At 42.2% G+C, this 23,059-nt stretch overlaps 1 protein-coding gene across 3 annotated transcripts in view; it reads right to left on the bottom strand.

The window, feature by feature from the left end:
• The window catches only part of LOC106589012 (four and a half LIM domains protein 3), a 42,954-nt gene that overhangs the window by 19,343 nt on the left and 552 nt on the right, over positions 1 to 23,059 (bottom strand). Inside the window, exon 1 of one of the 3 annotated variants that reach the window (XM_014178636.2) lies at positions 8,092 to 8,271. The exons of 1 other annotated variant lie outside the window; for it this stretch is intronic. The gene's annotated coding sequence lies outside the window, so the exon portion shown is untranslated. Of the gene's footprint in view, positions 1 to 8,091; positions 8,272 to 23,059 lie in introns of those variants that run through there. One more of the 3 variants, XM_014178637.2, reaches the window with a different exon arrangement.

Genomic DNA, 23,059 nt, shown 5'->3' with positions numbered 1-23,059 from the left:
AAATATGCTTGTCCAATGTAAACACATTTTTCCCAACAGATAGCTGCTGGTAGCCAGTGGAGCATCCATCCAGCCATCCAACCCCAGGCCCCGGGTGTTAATGTTCTCAACTCTGTTTATTTTCCCAGAGCCCCAGGCACCCCTATGGCCTGTTGTAACATCTCCATGTGTAAGGGAGAGAGACGGGGGAGAGAGACGGAGGAGAGAGACGGGAGAGAGACGGGAGAGAGACGGGGGTGAGAGACGGGGAGAGAGGGAGAGAGAGGGAGAGAGACGGGGGAGAGAGACGGGGAGAGAGGAGAGACGGGGAGAGAGACGGGGAGAGAGGGAGAGAGACGGGGGAGAGAGACGGGGAGAGACGGGGGAGAGGGAGAGAGACGGGGGAGAGAGACGGGGAGAGAGGGAGAGAGACGGGGGAGAGAGACGGGGAGAGAGGGAGAGAGACGGGGGAGAGAGACGGGGAGAGACGGGGAGAGAGGGAGAGAGACGGGGAGAGACTTGACTTTTTGTCTTTCTTTAATGATACATCCTCATTTCATTAAAACAAATATCCCTTGTGCTGCATACTCACCTTGCCCTCGACCCCACGATACAAAACAACATCACATTAACCAAAACCTCACCCCTTCTACAACCGTATATCCAACCTATCTTCCCCAGCTATACAGACAGCCCCCCAACACACCATATCTCCTGAAACATCTTCCCCAGCTATACAGACAGCCCCCCAACACACCATATCTCCTGAAACATCTTCCCCAGCTGTACAGACAGCCCCCAACACACCATATCTCCTGAAACATCTTCCCCAGCTATACAGACAGCCCCCCAACACACCATATCTCCTGAAACATCTGCCCCAGCTATACAGACAGCCCCCAACACACCATATCCCCTGAAACATCTTCCCCAGCTGTACAGACAGCCCCCAACACACCATATCTCCTGAAACATCTTCCCCAGCTATACAGACAGCCCCCAACACACCATATCTCCTGAAACATCTTCCCCAGCTATACAGACATCCCCCCAACACACCATATCTCCTGAAACATCTTCCCCAGCTATACAGACAGCCCCCAACACACCATATCTCCTGAAACATCTTCCCCAGCTATACAGACAGCCCCCAAACACACCATATCTCCTGAAACATCTTCCTCAGCTATACAGACAGCCCCCCCAACACACCATATCTCCTGAAACATCTTCCCCAGCTATACAGACAGCCCCCAACACACCATATCTCCTGAAACATCTTCCCCAGCTATACAGACAGCCCCCAACACACCATATCTCCTGAAACATCTTCCCCAGCTATACAGACAGCCCCCCAACACACCATATCTCCTGAAACATCTCCCTCAGCTATACAGACAGCCCCCCAACACACCATATCTCCTGAAACATCTTCCCCAGCTATACAGACAGCCCCCCAACACACCATATCTCCTGAAACATCTTCCCCAGCTATACAGACAGCCCCCCAACACACCATATCTCCTGAAACATCTTCCTCAGCTATACAGACAGCCCCCCAACACACCATATCTCCTGAAACATCTTCCCCAGCTATACAGACAGCCCCCCCAACACACCATATCTCCTGAAACATCTTCCCCAGCTATACAGACAGCCCCCCAACACACCATATCTCCTGAAACATCTCCCCCAGCTATACAGACAGCCCCCCAACACACCATATCTCCTGAAACATCTCCCCCAGCTATACAGACAGCCCCCCCAACACACCATATCTCCTGAAACATCTCCCCCAGCTATACAGACAGCCCCCCAACACACCATATCTCCTGAAACATCTTCCCCAGCTATACAGACAGCCCCCCAACACACCATATCTCCTGAAACATCTTCCCCAGCTATACAGACAGCCCCCACAACACACCATATCTCCTGAAACATCTTCCCCAGCTATACAGACAGCCCCCCAACACACCATATCTCCTGAAACATCTTCCCCAGCTATACAGACAGCCCCCAACACACCATATCTCCTGAAACATCTTCCCCAGCTATACAGACAGCCCCCCAACACACCATATCTCCTGAAACATCTCCCCCAGCTATACAGACAGCCCCCCAACACACCATATCTCCTGAAACATCTCCCCCAGCTATACAGACAGCCCCCCCAACACACCATATCTCCTGAAACATCTTCCCCAGCTATACAGACAGCCCCCAACACACCATATCTCCTGAAACATCTTCCCCAGCTATACAGACAGCCCCCCAACACACCATATCTCCTGAAACATCTTCCCCAGCTATACAGACAGCCCCCCAACACACCATATCTCCTGAAACATCTTCCCCAGCTATACAGACAGCCCCCCAACACACCATATCTCCTGAAACATCTTCCCCAGCTATACAGACAGCCCCCCAACACACCATATCTCCTGAAACATCTCCCCCAGCTATACAGACAGCCCCCCAACACACCATATCTCCTGAAACATCTTCCCCAGCTATACAGACAGCCCCCCAACACACCATATCTCCTGAAACATCTTCCCCAGCTATACAGACAGCCCCCCAACACACCATATCTCCTGAAACATCTTCCCCAGCTATACAGACAGCCCCCCAACACACCATATCTCCTGAAACATCTTCCCCAGCTATACAGACAGCCCCCCAACACACCATATCTCCTGAAACATCTTCCCCAGCTATACAGACAGCCCCCCAACACACCATATCTCCTGAAACATCTCCCCCAGCTATACAGACAGCCCCCCCAACACACCATATCTTCTGAAACATCCCCACACTTTTTATAATCTTATAGAACTCAAACTCCACCCTACAGCGCACAGAGACCATCCCATTAAACAATAGTAAAGGGTCTGTTATCCCTCCACCTTTGACCCTGTTCCTGCTTGTTAGACAAATAGCCAACTTTGCCTGAGCAAATAGAAAATTCAACAACACATATTTGGCATTTTCCTTATTTGAATACCTGTATCCCATTATGAACACCCCAACAGTAAAAACCTCCCCCAACCTCCCACACAGACATTCCAACAGAGACATTAGTGACATTAACCTGGTGTACACAGACATTCCAACAGAGACAGACATTAACCTGGTGTACACAGACATTCCAACAGAGACATTAATGACATTAACCTGGTGCACACAGACATTCCAACAGAGACATTAACCTGGTGTACACAGACATTCCAACAGAGACATTAACCTGGTGCACACAGACATTCCAACAGAGAGACATTAACCTGGTGCACACAGACATTCCAACAGAGACATTAATGGCATTAACCTGGTGCACACAGAAAACACATGATGCACAGTTTCACTCATGACACAGAAAGGACACCCCTGTCCGACTCCCGGGTCGTTCCGTGCCAACCAGCTGTTAGTGGCCAGGGCTCCATCTAAAACCCTCCACTGGAGGTCCCCTGAGATGTTAGTCCTGTTTGTTGTGCCAGGACTTCCGGGGTTTTCCACCCCTCCTCTCCCAGCAGTCTCAGGTCACCCAGCCTTTGTAAACCCCCTGCCATCAGTTGCCTCTGCAGGGTGGCCGACTGAACCGATCTCAAAGGGATGGCTGGGTTGTGGAAGATAGGCTCCTCCCACACCCACAGCCCAGGCTCCATACCTCCTTCTCGTGTGGGCCTTAGCAGCTGCCAGGCCCTCAGCACCGCAGAGTAGAAATCTGAGAGACCTGCTGTACTCAGCCTCTCCAGCTTCATGAGGAACAGCTGCCGGTCCAACCCTAATCCGCCAGCTCTCCTCAGCAGCGCGCATGCTGGTTCCTTCCAGCCAACATCAGTATGGTACAGCAGTCACGACAAGTCCAAAATGTCCCTGACTAAGAACAAGTTGTCAGTGATTGAGCATCCCGGTACACAATATGTCTGGTCCTTGTGTACTATAGAGTCCAGACGGGACTTCAGTCTGTTAGCGAGGACCTTGGCAAATATCTGGTAGTCCGCACAGAGCAATGCCACAGGTCTCCAGTTCATAAGTTCACAGAAGTGCCCTTTTTTGGGCAGGAGAGTCAGAGCCGCCGAACGGCAGCTCATTGGCAACTCTCCTACCCCGACTCATTCACGCAACATGCAAAAGAAGTCCTGTCCAATTATTCCCCAGAATTTTTCATAAAAATCCACTGGGAGTCCATCGACCCCCGGTGCACGGCCGGGGGACATCTGGGTTACGGCCTCTGCCAGTTCATGGGACAACAGAGGAATGTCAATTTCATCCCTCTGTGCCAGAGAGAGCTTAGGGAGTCCTGCGAACAAGACCTGAGCACACATAGGATCACACAGTTCTTCCCTATTCAACTCAGTATAAAACTCCACAGTCCGATCCCGCATCTCACCCACCACAGAGGTCACCCGCCCATCAGACAGTCGTAGACAACCCTTGGCTTCACTGCTCTGTCTTTCCAAACCAAAGAAAGGAGCTGGGAGCATCCATCTCCTTGAGCATGGAGAACCTAGCTCTTACAAGTGCTCTCTTTGCTTTAACCAGGGAAAAAACTGCCCAGGTCCCTACGTAATTCAGCTAAATTAGCCTGGAGGCTACATTGCCTTGCCCCACCATCTCTACCTCCACTTCACTGATACTAAGAGTCAATATTTGCAGTGTTGACCCTTCTTTTTCAAGACCTCTGCAATCCGCCCTTGCAAGCTATCAATTAACTTCTGGGCCACATCCTGACTGATGGCAGCCCATTCTTGCATAATCAATGCTTGAAGCAGATGCTAAACTACAGGACTGTTTTGCTATCACAGACTGGAACATGTTCCCGGGATTCTTCCGATGGCATTGAGGAGTACACCACATCAGTCACTGGCTTTATCAATAAGTGCATCGAGGACGTTATCCCCACAGTGATACCGCCCAAACAGATCCACTAATGATGCAATCTCTATTGTACTCCACACTGCCCTTTCCCACCTGGACAAAAGGAACACCTACGTGAGAATGCTATTCATTGACTACAGCTCAGCGTTCAACACCATAGTGCCCTCAAAGCTCATCACTCAGCTAAGGACCCTGGGACTAAACACCTCCCTCTGCAACTGGATCCTGGACTTCCTGACGGGCCGACTCCAGGTGGTGAGGGTAGGTAGCAACACATCTGCCACGCTGATCCTCAACGCTGGAGCCCCTCAGGGGTGCGTGCTCAGTCCCCTCCTGTACTCCCTGTTCACCCACGACTGCATGGCCAGGCATGACTCCAACACCATTATTAAGTTTGCAGACGACACAACAGTGGTAGGCCTGAACACCGACAACAACGAAACAGCCTATAGGGAGGAGGTCAGAGACCTGGCCGGGTGGTGCCAGAATAACAACCTATCCCTCAACGTAACCAAGACTAAGGAGATGATTGTGGACTACAGGAAAAGGAGGACCGAGCACGCCCCCATTCTCATCGACGGGGCTGTAATGGACCAGGTTGAGAGCTTCAAGTTCCTTGGTGTCCACATCACCAACAAACTAGAATGGTCCAAACACACCAAGACAGTTGTGAAGAGGGCACGACAAAGCCTATTCCACCTCAGGAAACTAAAAAGATTCGGCATGGGTCCTGAGATCCTCAAAAGGTTCTACAGCTGCAACATCGAGAGCATCCTGACTGGTTGCATCACCGCCTGGTACGGCAACTGCTCGGCCTCCGACCACAAGGCACTACAGAGGGTAGTGCGTACGGCCCACTACATCACTGGGGCTAAGCTGCCTGCCATCCAGGATCTCTACACCAGGCGGTGTCAGAGGAAGGCCCAAAAATTGTCAAAGACCCCAGCCACCCCAGTCATAGACTGTTCTCTCCACTACCGCATGGCAAGTGGTACCGGAGTGCCAAGTCTTGGACAAAAAGGCTTGTCAACAGTTTTTACCCCCAGGCCATAAGACTCCTGAACAGGTAATCAAATGGCTACCCGGACTATTTGCATTGTGTGCCCTCCCCCCCCAAACCCTCTTTTACGCTGCTGCTACTCTCTGTTTATCATATATGCATAGTCACTTTAACCATATCTACATGTACATACTACCTCAATCAGCCCGACTAACCGGTGCCTGTATATAGCCTCGCTACTGTTATGGCTTCGCTACTGTATATAGCCTTGCTACTGTTGTTTATATGGGGACAGCCAAAGAACCCTGTTGGAACCCTTATTTCTAAGAGTGTACCCTCTCAGGCAGTTGCTGGGAAAGACTCCATCTCTAGAAGTCCTGCCAACCGTCTGGCACAGCTTCAATGATTGTACACAGAACCAACCTTCCCCAATGAGAAGAATGTCAGGGGAGTGAACCAACCTTCCCCAATGAGAAGAATGTCAGTGGAGTGCCACTGTGGTCAGAATGGGGCAGAATCATGTGGCTGCAATGTTAGGATTAAAAAAAGCTAACAAAATGCTTTTTCTACCATCACCCCTCTGTTCTAAAAATGGCTAATTCCTCTTTTCCTACAAATAATGACTGAGTTCTTTCTGGCTGCCACCACATTTCTGCGGGTTATTCACAGGGAAAGACTCCTCACAAAAAAGCCAATTGTTTAAATAATGAAACCAATATGTGTACAGTTGGACCAAAGTGGATCGAATGAAGGTGATGATTTATGAGATGGCTACAACTGTTTTAACTGTGATGTGTAAGGCCAGTAAATCACACAAAAGTAAAACAGTAGAAAACAAAACTATTGTATTCTTCCTAGTAGACAATAACGCCCCTATACTAGTCAGGACACTGTCAATCAAGCTCTTACTTTGAATGATCCAGTAAATTAGGGTTTCCCTACTGGTGGCCTGTGGATCGAATCTAGTTTATGATCCCTGTCCAACAATCTATCCAGTTTAGAGCCCTAGGAATATGTGCAACAGGACAAGGTCTCCCCTATACTAGTCAGGACACTGTCTATACAGGATAGAAAGTTTAAAGAGAGATAAAGAGGACATTTAACCATTTGTTGGCTGAGAGAAAAAAAATGGAGAGAGAGAGAGAGAGATTTGTGACCTGTTGCCACAAGAAAAGGGCAACCAGTGAAGAACTAAACACTACTGTAAATACAATCCATATTTATATTCCCTTTTGTACTTTAACTATTTGCACATTGTTACAACACTGTATATAGACATAACGTGACACTTGAAATGTCTTTATTATTTTTGAATTTTTGTGAGTGTAATGTTTACTGTTATTTTTGTATTACTTATATCACTTTTGTTTATTATCTATTCCACTTGCTTTGGCAAGTGAAATATGTTTCCCATGCCAATAAAGCTCTTTGAATTGAATTCAGAGAGCATGAGGCCTAAATAGAGGGAGAGAGAGAGAGCATGAGGCAGAGAGAGAATATGTAAGAGAGAGAGAGACTGTTTATTTCACTTTTGTTTATCCATTTGACTTGCTTTGGCAATATAAACATATGTTTACCATGCCAATAAAGCCCACTGAAATGAATTGCGAGAGAGGGGTTATGAGGAGGAGAGGAATAAGTTACATGATCTGCCTGTGTCTTGTGTAAAACAACACCAAATAAAATGTTCCTTCTAAAGAGCACTGCATCTGCTTCGTTTTCAACCCGCATTCATATCACTGATTTGGTATCACACCCACACCACTGTCTGCGGGGGTCAACGGTAGGGACGTTTTTAGATTTTAGGGATACAGATTTTCAACCTAAATTCCGTTTCCACTTCAAAACGGATCTCGGGACTCAGGAGTCTTTTTCCGCCCGAGTTACTGACTCAGACAGGTGTCTCCTGACAGCTGTGATAGATAGGATATCTTTGTGTGTGTCCACATTTCTTGACCTACAAAGCCACGCGAATATCTGTTCTCTTGATAAAAACACACAGGTTACCTTTCCCAATTTATGAAAGTAGTTAACATATTTGGTATATGTTATCTGATAAATATCAACGGATGAACGGTGAATCGATTCGCATGACTGACGCTGCATTATCGAGGTTCTTTCTTTGCCCGAAATAAGGCAATTCACGTTTTAAATCCAATACTGATAATATCGACTCCTATAAGTGTGTTATTATTCGTTATTAACACGTGCACAAATGTCAAATATCTTACCAGCAGCAGCTCTTTGCGTGTCAGGGAACTTTGCGAAATGTCGTCCCTTGGTTTCAGTCACCAACCTGTGGCTTGCAGTTTTTCTCCGGCAGCTGAATTGACTCCAAATGATGGTCAGTCAAGATCCCACTCCTCCGACGAAGTGGCGCACCCTCCTCTACTTCAACCACTATGAAACGCATTGTGTAGCCTAGCTACTACCTCCCCATGCGCAACAGCATCAATCAAACCCGTACAATCCCGCCCAATAAATGTCCCTCCTCGCTCTACTGCTGAAGCATAGGTAACAGGAAACTCATCATTATGAGACAGTAAGTCATCATTATGAGTCAGTAAGTCATTATTATGAGACAGTAAGTCATTATTATGAGACAGTAAGTCATTATTATGAGACAGTAAGTCATCATTATGAGACAGTAAGTCATCATTATGAGACAGTAAGTCATCATTATGAGACCGTAAGTCATCATTATGAGACAGTAAGTCATCATTGAGACAGTAAGTCATTATTATGAGACAGTAAGTCATTATTATGAGACAGTAAGTCATCATTATGAGACAGTAAGTCATTATTATGAGACAGTAAGTAATCATTATGAGACAGTATGTCATTATTATGAGACAGTAAGTCATTATTATGAGACAGTAAGTCATTATTATGAGACAGTAAGTCATCATTATGAGACAGTAAGTAATTATTATGAGACAGTAAGTCATCATTATGAGACAGTAAGTCATTATTATGAGACAGTAAGTCATTATTATGAGACAGTAAGTCATCATTATGAGACAGTAAGTCATCATTATGAGACAGTAAGTCATCATTATGAGACAGTAAGTCATCATTATGAGACAGTAAGTCATTATTATGAGACAGTAAGTCATTATTATGAGACAGTAAGTCATCATTATGAGACAGTAAGTCATCATTATGAGACAGTAAGTCATTATTATGAGACAGTAAGTCATCATTATGAGACAGTAAGTCATCATTATGAGACTTTTTTATTTTTTTTATTTTATTTTAACAGTAACATGCAAAACAGAAACATAACAGCCAGAGGGATTACAAAGAAATGAGAAAAAAAGAAAAAAGTTTTCCAAATCAGATAAAAAAATTAAGAAAAGGGGCTTTTTCTTCATAAATTTTGATTTGTGTATGAAATATTTTCCTAATAAAATAAAGAGATTTATGACATACTCACGTTCAATTGTGTAATCAGTGTAGTAAAATAATATGTCAAACTTGAGGCCAAGATGTATTTTTACATCAGTCCAGAACACTTCACTATATAAACAATTACAGAATAAGTGTTCAATAGATTCAGTTTCTAGTTCACAAAAACTGCATTCGCTGGTAACATCAAGTATATATTTAGAAATCAAGCTATTACACGGATAGAATCTATGGATTATCTTAAAGGAGATCTCCTTTACTTTATTGGTCACCATAAATTTGTGTGGAGTGAGCCAAGCACGGTGCCAGTTTACAGCAAACGATGAAGCCCAACAGAATATCGCAGAGGGAATAGACTTCCTGTAGAAAATATCCCTTAATAAAACGATTGTTGAATTTCGTATCTAGTAGACCAATGCCATTCACCTGAATATCGCTTACAATCGGAGATATTCCAAAATATGCATTATTCTGAAGTAAAGTTTTTATCCCACTAGGTAGAGCTTTAATAACAGTGTCATATTCCTTGCTTGAAACCTCAAAGTTGTATCTTTCCATAAATTCTCTCCGTGTAAATAGATTCCCACTAATATTAACTAATTGGCTGACAAGGACAATGTTTTTCGAGAACCATTTATGGTTAAATAACATCTTGTTTCTATATAATATCGACCCATTGTTCCATATAAAACATTTATGATGAGGTGAAAAGTTGTGTTTATACAACAAAGCCCAGCACATTAAAGCCTGCTTGTGAAAATCTGCCAGTTTCACAGGAAGTTTACCCACAATATATGGACATTGTAGTAAAAAATTAAGCCCTCCGAGCTTCTGAAAAAGAAAATGAGGTATAATATTACAGAAACTATGAGGATTTTTTTATGTATTTTTTAATCCAGTTGACCTTTGATATCTGATTAAAGAGAGTGAAATCTAAGACATTTAGACCGCCATCACAAACCCTGTTGGTGATAACATCTCTTTTTATCTTATGTGGCTTGTTTTTCCATATGAAGTTGTACAAAAGCCTAAGGTACAGCATGAGACAGTAAGTCATTATTATGAGACAGTAAGTCATCATGAGACAGTATGTCTGTCACGAATCCCACCGAAGGTGGCTCCCCTGCCTGCTCGGGCGGCGCTCGGCGGTCGTCGTCGCCGGCCTACTAGCCGCCGATCCTTTTTTCCTTTTCTGTTTGTAATGTCTTATTGGTTGCACCTGTTCCCTATTTGTGTATCTTGATTTGTGTTTATTTAAGCCAGTTTAGCTCGCCCAGGTTTGTGCGGGATTATTTTATGTCAGTGTGCTTTTTGGATGTGCTGGCTATTTCGCCTTGATTTTCTTTCCGGACTGTGTGCCCGTTATTACTGGGTTGGTCATTTTGTTCACGCGCCTGTTGTGTTGGCGTTGACCGTTTCGTACCGGAGAAAATAAATCCATTATTTCCTTACCTCTGCTCTCTGCGTCTGACTCCTACCACCACTCCTAGCAATTCGTGACAATGTCATCATTATGAGACAGTAAGTCATTATTATGAGACAGTAAGTCATTATTATGAGACAGTAAGTCATCATTATGAGACAGTAAGTCATTATTATGAGACAGTAAGTCATTATTATGAGACAGTAAGTCATCATTATGAGATAGTAAGTCATTATTATGAGACAGTAAGTCATCATTATGAGACAGTAAGTCATTATTATGAGACAGTAAGTCATCATTATGAGACAGTAAGTCATCATTGAGACAGTAAGTCATCATTATGAGACAGTAAGTCATTATTATGAGACAGTAAGTCATCATTATGAGACAGTAAGTCATTATTATGAGACAGTAAGTCATCATTATGAGACAGTAAGTCATCATTGAGACAGTAAGTCATTATTATGAGACAGTATGTCATCATTATGAGACAGTAAGTCATTATTATGAGACAGTAAGTCATCATTGAGACAGTAAGTCATTATTATGAGACAGTAAGTCATCATTATGAGACAGTAAGTCATCATTATGAGACAGTAAGTCATTATTATGAGACAGTAAGTCATCATTATGAGACAGTAAGTCATCATTGAGACAGTAAGTCATCATTATGAGACAGTAAGTCATCATTATGAGACAGTAAGTCATCATTGAGACAGTAAGTCATCATTATGAGACAGTAAGTCATCATTATGAGACAGTAAGTCATCATTATGAGACAGTAAGTCATCATTGAGACAGTAAGTCATCATTATGAGACAGTAAGTCATCATTGAGACAGTAAGTCATTATTATGAGACAGTATGTCATCATTATGAGACAGTAAGTCATCATTATGAGACAGTAAGTCATTATTATGAGACAGTAAGTCATCATTATGAGACAGTAAGTCATCATTATGAGACAGTAAGTCATCATTGAGACAGTAAGTCATTATTATGAGACAGTAAGTCATCATTATGAGACAGTAAGTCATCATTATGAGACAGTAAGTCATCATTGAGACAGTAAGTCATCATTGAGACAGTAAGTCATTATTATGAGACAGTAAGTCATCATTATGAGACAGTAAGTCATCATTGAGACAGTAAGTCATTATTATGAGACAGTAAGTCATCATTATGAGACAGTAAGTCATTATTATGAGACAGTAAGTCATCATTGAGACAGTAAGTCATTATTATGAGACAGTAAGTCATCATTATGAGACAGTAAGTCATCATTGAGACAGTAAGTCATTATTATGAGACAGTAAGTCATCATTATGAGACAGTAAGTCATCATTGAGACAGTAAGTCATCATTATGAGACAGTAAGTCATCATTGAGACAGTAAGTCATTATTATGAGACAGTATGTCATCATTATGAGACAGTAAGTCATCATTATGAGACAGTAAGTCATCATTATGAGACAGTAAGTCATCATTATGAGACAGTAAGTCATCATTATGAGACAGTAAGTCATCATTATGAGACAGTAAGTCATCATTGAGACAGTAAGTCATTATTATGAGACAGTAAGTCATCATTATGAGACAGTAAGTCATCATTATGAGACAGTAAGTCATCATTGAGACAGTAAGTCATCATTGAGACAGTAAGTCATTATTATGAGACAGTAAGTCATCATTATGAGACAGTAAGTCATCATTGAGACAGTAAGTCATTATTATGAGACAGTAAGTCATCATTATGAGACAGTAAGTCATTATTATGAGACAGTAAGTCATCATTGAGACAGTAAGTCATTATTATGAGACAGTAAGTCATCATTATGAGACAGTAAGTCATCATTGAGACAGTAAGTCATTATTATGAGACAGTAAGTCATCATTATGAGACAGTAAGTCATCATTGAGACAGTAAGTCATCATTATGAGACAGTAAGTCATCATTATGAGACAGTAAGTCATCATTGAGACAGTAAGTCATTATTATGAGACAGTAAGTCATCATATGAGACAGTAAGTCATCATTATGAGACAGTAAGTCATCATTATGAGACAGTAAGTCATCATTATGAGACAGTAAGTCATTATTATGAGACAGTAAGTCATCATTATGAGACAGTAAGTCATCATTATGAGACAGTAAGTCATCATTGAGACAGTAAGTCATCATTATGAGACAGTAAGTCATTATTATGAGACAGTAAGTCATCATTGAGACAGTAAGTCATCATTGAGACAGTAAGTCATCATTATGAGACAGTAAGTCATCATTATGAGACAGTAAGTCATCATTATGAGACAGTAAGTCATCATTGAGACAGTAAGTCATCATTGAGACAGTAAGTCATTATTATGAGACAGTAAGTCATCATTATGAGACAGTAAGTCATCATTGAGACAGTAAGTCATTATTATGAGACAGTAAGTCATCATTATGAGACAGTAAGTCATTATTATGAGACAGTAAGTCATCATTATGAGACAGTAAGTCATCATTGAGACAGTAAGTCATTATTATGAGACAGTAAGTCATCATTATGAGACAGTAAGTCATCATTGAGACAGTAAGTCATTATTATGAGACAGTAAGTCATCATTATGAGACAGTAAGTCATCATTGAGACAGTAAGTCATTATTATGAGATAGTAAGGCATCATTATGAAACAGTAAGTCATCATTGAGACAGTAAGTCATTATTATGAGACAGTAAGTCATCATTGAGACAGTAAGTCATCATTATGAGACAGTAAGTCATCATTATGAGACAGTAAGTCATCATTATGAGACAGTAAGTCATTATTATGAGACAGTAAGTCATCATTATGAGACAGTAAGTCATCATTATGAGACAGTAAGTCATCATTGAGACAGTAAGTCATTATTATGAGACAGTAAGTCATTATTATGAGACAGTAAGTCATCATTGAGACAGTAAGTCATCATTATGAGACAGTAAGTCATCATTATGAGACAGTAAGTCATTATTATGAGACAGTAAGTCATCATTATGAGACAGTAAGTCATCATTATGAGACAGTAAGTCATCATTATGAGACAGTAAGTCATCATTGAGACAGTAAGTCATCATTGAGACAGTAAGTCATTATTATGAGACAGTAAGTCATCATTGAGACAGTAAGTCATCATTATGAGACAGTAAGTCATCATTATGAGACAGTAAGTCATCATTATGAGACAGTAAGTCATTATTATGAGACAGTAAGTCATCATTATGAGACAGTAAGTCATCATTATGAGACAGTAAGTCATCATTATGAGACAGTAAGTCATCATTGAGACAGTAAGTCATCATTGAGACAGTAACTCATTATTATGAGACAGTAAGTCATCATTATGAGACAGTAAGTCATCATTGAGACTGTAAGTCATCATTATGAGACAGTAAGTCATCATTATGAGACAGTAAGTCATTATTATGAGACAGTAAGTCATCATTATGAGACAGTAAGTCATCATTATGAGACAGTAAGTCATTATTATGAGACAGTAAGTCATCATTATGAGACAGTAAGTCATCATTATGAGACAGTAAGTCATCATTATGAGACAGTAAGTCATCATTGAGACAGTAAGTCATCATTATGAGACAGTAAGTCATTATTATGAGATACGTTTAGGCAATCTGTATCATTTGAATCCAATGTGCTCTTTGCATCAGGCCCTCCTCAACTTTCAAGGATAACCTTATGTATATGCTATAGTCAATCTCACGTGTGTGTGTTTGTTTGTGTGTGTGTGAGTGTGCATGGAGAGAGAGAGAGAGAGAGAGAGAGAGAGAGAGAGAGAGAGAGAGAGAGAGAGTTTGTGGTGATATTGTTCCATATTAATGGAATGGACAGTTTTGTTGATGTGAGTTGGTGCCTGTTTGATGACATCTAGTTGACATGAGATTTAATTAATATATTTTTTGAATTTTAAATGATTAATATATAACCATTGATTCTTGAAGATTGTAACTTGGAAATGCCTCATGATAAACGGCCTTACCCCAAAAGTCAGATTGTTTGGGGGGTGGCGGTAAATGGGCCTCCATAAGTAAATTCAAATGGCACAGGCAAACAAATCTTTACTGAGCTTTTCGTTAACTTGAAAAGTGTTTCTTTAGCCAACATATCAATGTTATCACTGTAGAAGCTGCTTTTGACTTGAATGTGAAAAAGTCAAACACAAAACAGAACTCTATAGGCTTCTGTATAGGCTACTTCTGGATCACTGACTACTCATCAAACTGTTTGTTCTTCGTCCCTGTTTTCTGTTAGCCTGAGTGAATGAGTGCCAGTCTGTACTATCGTGTCAACTCCCAATTGACATGCCATGTTTTGCTTGACCATGACCAATGGAGTTGCCAAGAGCACAAGCAGATCTGGGACCAGGCTGTATGTCGCACTAATATTGATTAATAAGAAGCTGATTGGGTAAAAACTGAAGCAGTGAACTACCATAAGGCTTTACTTTGTGTTGTCATTCATTCAGACTAATTTAGGGTTCCTTACCGACTTAATCACCAGATTACATTCTCTGCGGTCACAAGAAATTGCTGGTCCCTGAAAAACTCTAGCAAGCAAGATATCTTTTTTCCCCAAAAATGTTTACCTCCCATTTTCCACCACTCCAAACTGCAGGTCTGGGGTTGATTAGAGAGTTATGTTCAATACATTGTGGCTTCATCCTGCCACTACTCATTAGGCATGACAAAATGTATGAGCACATGTGGAGTATTAACAAAGCTTTGTGTCACATACATATTTCAACCTATTTATCTTGATAGTTTACCCTGTACTGTTAAAAGGCTTGTGGATATGCCTCAGGGGGTTCTAGAATGTTTCAATTATTTTAAAAAATGGGGGGTGGGGGGGGGGTCACATTATGCAATGTAATAATGAAACATTCTCTATGGTTGATACCAACCACCTGACCTAATCCTTCCCAACGTCAGAAGATCTACCTGAAGGACACTAACACATGGCTCATTCATTTTGAACATTTTCAATGTAACATTTAACTAGACAAGTCAGTTAAGAACAAATTCTTATTTACAATGATGGCCTACACAGGCAAAACCCGGACGATGCTGGGCCAATTGTGCGCCGCCCTATTGGACTTCCAATCACGGCCAGTTGTGATACAGCCTGGATTTGAACCAGGGTGTCTGTAGTGACGCCTCAAGCACTGAGATGCAGTGCCTTAGACCGCTGCGCCACTCGGGAAACCCATACATAGACACAGTTGAAGTCGGAAGTTTACATACACTTAGGTTGGAGTCATTAAATCTCGTTTTTCAACCACTCCACAATTATTTATTTTTTAAGAAACTACAGTTTTGGCAAGTCAGTTAGGACATCTACTTTGTGTATGACATAAGTCATTCTTCCAACAATTGTTTACAGACTGTATCAGAATTTCACTGTATCAGAATTCCAGTGGGTCAGAGGTTTACATACACTAAGTTGACTGTGCCTTTAAACAGCTTGTAAAATTCCAGAAAATAATGTCATGGCTTTAGAAGCTTCTGATAGGATAATTGACATCATTTGAATGAATTGGAGCTGTACCTGTGGATGTATTTCAAGGCCTACCTTCAAACTCAGTGCCTCTTTGCTTGACATCATGGGAAAATCAAAAGAAATCAGCCAAGACCTCAGAAAAAAAATTGTAGACCTCCACAAGTCTGGTTCATCCTTGGGAGCAATTTCCAAACATCTGAAGGTACCACGTTCATCTGTACAAACAATAGTACGTAAGTATAAACACCATGGGACCACGCAGCCGTCATACCGCTCAGGAAGGAGACACTTTCTGTATCCTAAAGATGAACGTACTTTGGTGCGACAGGTGCAAATCAATCCCATAACAACAGCAAAGGACCTTGTAAAGATGCTGGAGGAAACAGGTACAAAAGTATCTATATCCACAGTAAAACAAGTCCTATATCGACATAACCTGAAAGGCCGCTCAGAAAGTAAGAAGCCACTGCTCAAAAAACGCAATAAAAAAGACAGACTACGGTTTGCATCTGCACATGGGGACAAAGATCATACTTTTTGGAGAAATGTCCTCAGGTCTGATGAAACAAAAATAGAACTGTTTGGCCATAATGACCATCATTATGTTTGGAGGAAAAAGGTGGAGGGTTGCAAGCCGAAGAACACAATCCCAACCGTGAAGCACAGGGGGTGGCAGAATCATGTTGTGGGGGTGCTTTGCTGCAGGAGGGACTGGTGCTTTGCTGCAGGAGGGACTGGTGCACTTCACAAAATAGATGGCATCATGAGAAGAAAAATTATGTGGATATATTGAAGCAAAATCTCAAGACATCAGTCAGGAAGTTAAAGCTTGGTCGCAAATGGGTCTTCCAAATGGACAATGATCCCAAGCATACTTCCAAAGTTGTAGCAAAATGGCTTAAGGACAACAACGTCAAGGTATTGGAGTGGCCATCACAAAGCCCTGACCTCAATCCTATAGAAACTGTGTGGGCAGAACTGAAAAAGCATGCGCGAGCAAGGAGGCCTACAAACCTGACTCAGTTACACCAGCTCTGTCAGGAGGAATGGGCCAAAATTCACCCAACTTATTGTGGGAAGCTTGTGGAAGGCTACCCGAAACGTTTTACCCAAGTTAAACTATTTAAAGGCAATGCTACCAAATACTAATTGAGTGTATGTAAACTTTTGACCCACTGGTAATGGATGAAAGAAATAAAAGCTGAAATAAATCCTTCTCTCTACTATTATTCTGACATTCACATTCTTCAAATAAAGTTGTGATCCTAACTGTTTTTACTAAGATTAAATGTCAGGAATTGTGAAAAACTGAGTTGAAATATATTTGGCTAAGGTGTATGTAAACTTCCGACTTCAACTGTACATAGAGTAAGGTCACCAACGTTGAGACAAAGTCACAGGTAGAGTAACACTAGCTAGGTTTCCATCTGATTGGTGACAGATTTATGTGAATATTCTAAAATATAATTTAGAAAATATGCACATTATCCCACCAGTGGTGTGTTCCCACCAAATTGACTTGCTGTTGATAAAAATCTGTGAGTGATGACATAGTGCACACAAAATGTACTTTTTCACTTAAGTTTTCACGTACGGAATAAAAATCTAAAGTTCAATGTGTTTCCATCACATTTTCAACTCTATTAATGGTTTTGTCATAAAAACTGTGCCCATTTTGGTCTTGGCACATGTTCTCTAGCCAAGATACAGTATGGGTAGGCTGTGGGAGTAAATTTACTTCGATATTATGATTATTATATCAATATTTGTGCATAAAAGGCGTTTCCACAGGCATAATTAATCTTACAGACACAAAAGGATCTCACCATGTTGACTGAAAAAAAATGACATTTACGTCATTTAGCAGACGCTCTTATCCAGAGCGACTTATAAATTGGTGCATTCACCTTAAGATATCCAGTGGAACAACCACTTTACAATAGTACATCTATATCTTTTTGGAGGGGGAGGGTAGTGCCCTTCTTGGGTGTAGGGCCTGATCAGAGCCTGAAGGTACGGCGGTGCCGTTCCCCTCACAGCTCCGTAGGCAAGCACCATGGTCTTGTAGCAGAATGATCTGTTGGCATTTGTAAAATTGTACCGAAACTTCCTGTTTCCATCACAGCTGTCGTTTTTTACATGGTATGTCTTTACTCGCATAAAAACTGTGGATGGAAACTTGATTTTTACGTAGGTTTCCATCCAATTAACGACAGATTTTCATGCAAATATGATAAAAATCTGCATAAATTAAATATGCAAATGTTCCCACCATTTATTTGTTAACAATAAATTGACTTGTCTGTCCGTGATGACGTAGTACAAATAAACATAACATTTCCTGTTAAATTCCCATGTACCAAATAAAAAATACAAGTGAAATGGGTTTCCATTTCTATTTCAACTCTTCTGATGGTTTGTTTTGTCAAAGAATGTAGCGTTATATAGCGAACGTATCCACTCTGATATTGATTGGCATTTGCTCTCTAGTCAACAGCTCGCAGATACAGTGCTGGTATAGCCTGCAGGAGATTATTACGGCAGCCAAGCGTCGATTATCATGTCCCCAGAATAAAACCTTTGATATTTATTGGAAAGTAGCATGAAGCTCATCTTGCATTTCCCCACCCTGTGAAGTTAACAGTAATTGATTTAATCTGTAGCCTAATAAACGGCACGTGTTCCCGAGTCGTAGTGGGAGGACCACACCCCGTCATCGCGTCACTCACTTCAATAAGATGGTCATTATTTGTGCGCGGTGGCGTTTTCACCCCCAATTTCTCGCATCATTAATTTTACCGACACAATAACATCCCACCTTGTCTAGCGTATTTTTTTTGTCGACATTTGGAAAGTTTACCGAAAAGATTTTCTGTATTCATCAGGACTGTCGTGACACTTTTTAAAATGCAATATGTACTTTACGTGCATAAAACGATTGGATGGTAACCTGGTTACAGACATCATACTCTGCTTTTCCTTAGTAGATCAATAGTGTCATGTACTGCTCCCAGTGACACACCAACAGTGCCATGACGAGCCAAAACAAACTTGATATCCTCCATTTAGGCAAGTTGCTTGTTGTTCTAACCTCTGAGGAAATGTTGTTTTGTTCAAGACAATACATTTACTATATGATCCGAAATGGTAGACTGGATGCTTAAAACGGTAACGTTACAGTGATGAACGACAATATTCAAATGAAAAAAAATCTTTAATGCTTCACACAATTTCAGAAAAATATTGTGGGAGACATTCACATTTCCCTTGTAATTCAAACCCTTTAAATGCTTAATTTACTCACAATTTTTTGATATAATAAAAAAATTTGTATTTATAACCTTATGACATCTGACAACATATTAGATATCATTCACTCCGTTTGCACTCAAAAGCAAAACAAAGCAATGCAAGCATAATCTCACAATGGTAGAACCAGCAGAATCAACCCAATGGGTTGTCAGATGAATGACAAACCATTTAATCAAAATGGTGGTCCTGAATGGCACCCTATCCCCTATATCGGGTGGGCGATTCCAGTTGTTAGGGTTGAACTGGCTATTTGTATGCATAACTTATATAATATACTGGGGAAGCTATGCTAAGTACATAAACTACGGGTAAATCAACTGTTGAAGCCAAGAAGAACTACAACAGGCAACAGGAAGTGCGTCACGACGCTGGGACCTGCCTGCACGCCGACGTTAGGAGGAGCAAGTTTAAACCACGCTCCTCCTCCCTCTGACAGGCCAGCATTGAGCGGGAACTATCTCTGTCAGAGTATAAAAGCGAGAACAATAGGATGTGTCGTTCTCTTCTCTGTTTGCCCTGCGAGGTAAAACAGCGAGACCGTATATACGAACCACCCATTTACCACACACGTGTTTGCATTAATTAAAGTACAAATAAATCAGAAGTTACTATGTGCTGACTATTTTGTTCTGATACCAGAAACGAACTGTCGCAACTTTAACACAGTCCTGATTGGCATCACAGTTTTGCCCCAGCTAACACACCTGACTCCAATAATCACCTAATCATGATCTTCAGTTTAGAAATATATATTTCACTATATATTTTACCTCTTGGGGATGTCATTCGAAAACATAATGTTACATTTCACTGCTATGCGGATGACACACAGCTGTACATTTCAATGAAACATGGTGAAGCCCCAAAATTGCCCTCGCTAGAAGCCTGTGTCTCAGACATAAGGAAGTGGATGGCTGCAAACTTTCTACTTTTAAACTCGGACAAAACAGAGATGCTTGTTCTAGGTCCCAAGAAACAAAGAGATCTTCTGTTGAATCTGACAATTAATCTGGATGGTTGTACAGTCGTCTCAAATAAAACTGTGAAGGACCTCGGCGTTACTCTGGACCCTGATCTCTCGTTTGAAGAACATATCAAGACTGTTTCAAGGACAGCTTTTTTCCATCTACGTAACATTGCAAAAATCAGAAACTTTCTGTCCAAAAATGACGCAGAATAATTTATCCATGCCTTTGTTACTTCTAGGTTGGACTACTGCAATTCTCTACTTTCCGGCTACCCGGATAAAGCACTAAATAAACTTCAGTTAGTGCTAAATACAGCTGCTAGAATCCTGACTAGAACCAAAGAATTTGATCATATTACTCCAGTGCTAGCCTCCCTACACTGGCTTCCTGTTAAGGCAAGGGCTGATTTCAAGGTTTTACTGCTAACCTACAAAGCATTACATGGGCTTGCTCCTACCTATCTTTCCGATTTGGTCCTGCCGTACATACCTACACGTACGCTACGGTCACAAGACGCGGGCCTCCTAATTGTTCCTAGAATTTCTAAGCAAACAGCTGGAGGCAGGGCTTTCTCCTATAGAGCTCCATTTTTATGGAATAGTCTGCCTACCCATGAGAGAGACGCAGACTCGGTCTCAACCTTTAAGTCTTTACTGAAGACACATCTCTTCAGTAGGTCCTATGATTAAGTGTAGTCTGGCCCAGGGGTGTGAAGGTGAACGGAAAGGCTGGAGCAACGAACCGCCCTTGCTGTCTCTGCCTGGCCGGTTTCCCCTCTTTCGACTGGGATTCTCTGCCTCTACCCCTATTACGGGGGCTGAGTCACTGGCTTACTGGTGTTCTTCCATGCCGTCCCTGGGAGGGGTGCGTCACTTGAGTGGGTTGAGTCACTGACGTGGTCTTCCTGTCTGGGTTGGTGCCCCCCCTTGGGCTGTGCCGTGGCGGAGATCTTTGTGGGCTATACTCGGCTTTGTCCCGGGATGGTATGTTGGTGGTTGGAGATATCCCTCCAGTGGTGTGGAGGCTGTGCTTTGGCAAAGTGGGTGGGGTTATATCCTACCTGTTTGGCCCTGTCCGGGGGTTCATCGGATGGGGCCACAGTGTCTCCTGACCCCTCCTCTCAGCCTCCAGTATTTATGCTGCAGTAGGTTATGTGTCAGGGGGCTAGGGTCATTCTGGAGTATTTCTCTTGTCTTTTCCGGTGTCCTGTGTGAATTTAAATATGCTCTCTCTAATTCTTTCTTTCTTTCTCTCTCTCGGAGGACCTGAGCCCTAGGACCATGCCTCAGGACTACCTGGCTTGATGACTCCTTGCTGTCCCCAGTTCACCTGGCCGTGCTGCTGCTCCAGTTCCAACTGTTCTGCCTGCAGCTATGGAACCCTGACCTGTTCACCGGACGTGCTACCTGTCCCAGACCTGCTGTCCCAGACCTGCTGGAACCCTGACCTATTCACCGGACGTGCTACCTGTCCCAGACCTGCTGTTTTCAACTCTCTAGAGACAGCAGGAGAGGTAGAGATACTCTCAAAGATCAGCTATGAAAAAGCCAACTGACACGTACTCTTGTGTTGCTGACTTGTTGCACCCTTGACAACTACTATGATTATTATTATTTGGCCATGCTGGTCATTTATGAACATTTGGACATCTAGGCCATGTGCTGTTATAATCTCCACCCGGCACAGCCAGAAGAGGACTGGCCACCCCTCATAGCCTGGTTCCTCTCTAGGTTTCTTCCTAGGTTTTGGCCTTTCTAGGGAGTTTTTCCTAGCCAACGTGCTTCTACACCTGCATTGCTTGCTGTTTGGGGTTTTAGGCTGGGTTTCTGTACAGCACTTTGAGATATTAGCTGATGTAAGAAGGGCTATATAAATAAATTTGATTTGATTTAATCAGCTGTGTTTGCTAGGGATGGAGAAACAGTGTGACACCAATCAGGCCCTCGAGAACTGGAGTTGTCCTCCCCTGCCCTATATAGTGCACTGCTTTTGACCAGGCCCTGGTCTGGTCAAAAAAGTAATAAAGACAAACCCCTCTAAGCAGAGGAGGGTCACCTATTTTTGAATACATACAAATCTGAAATTATAGGCTGTATAGCCTTCTCAATGTTTGCCATGGGTAGTGCAACATCTAACTGTCCTAATAGTCTCACTTAAGCATCAATGACAAGATCAAAGCCCCCGTACCTCTGAAAATCATCTCTTAGTGGAAGGTAGGGTTGAAGTCCACCTGACCAGGCAAGTTCCAGATTTGGAATTTGACGAAAGAGCTGCTGGAGATGTAATCATTGTAGATTTTGTTGGTGCTCTCCAAGAACAGTGTGTCGTTTGGCGACATCTTGTGGACTACAACCTGAATAGTGGAGCACAATAGACAAAGCGAATTTATGCTTGATCCGAAAATGTGGTCGGAGGCTTCGTGTAGCGGGTGTGACGCAATTGCGTATACGCCAGAGACACGCAGTGGCCAAATCAAGCTCTGTACAGCGTCGCCGTGCCCTCTTAAATTTAGTGGAGGGCACCGTATAGCTCCGTATTGACATGATTGGC

Source organism: Salmo salar, chromosome ssa27 (genome assembly GCF_905237065.1).
Source record: "Salmo salar chromosome ssa27, Ssal_v3.1, whole genome shotgun sequence".
NCBI classification, from domain to species: domain Eukaryota; kingdom Metazoa; phylum Chordata; class Actinopteri; order Salmoniformes; family Salmonidae; genus Salmo; species Salmo salar.
The sequence above is the reverse complement of the archived record's forward strand: the minus strand, read 5'-3'. Positions and strand labels throughout refer to the sequence as shown.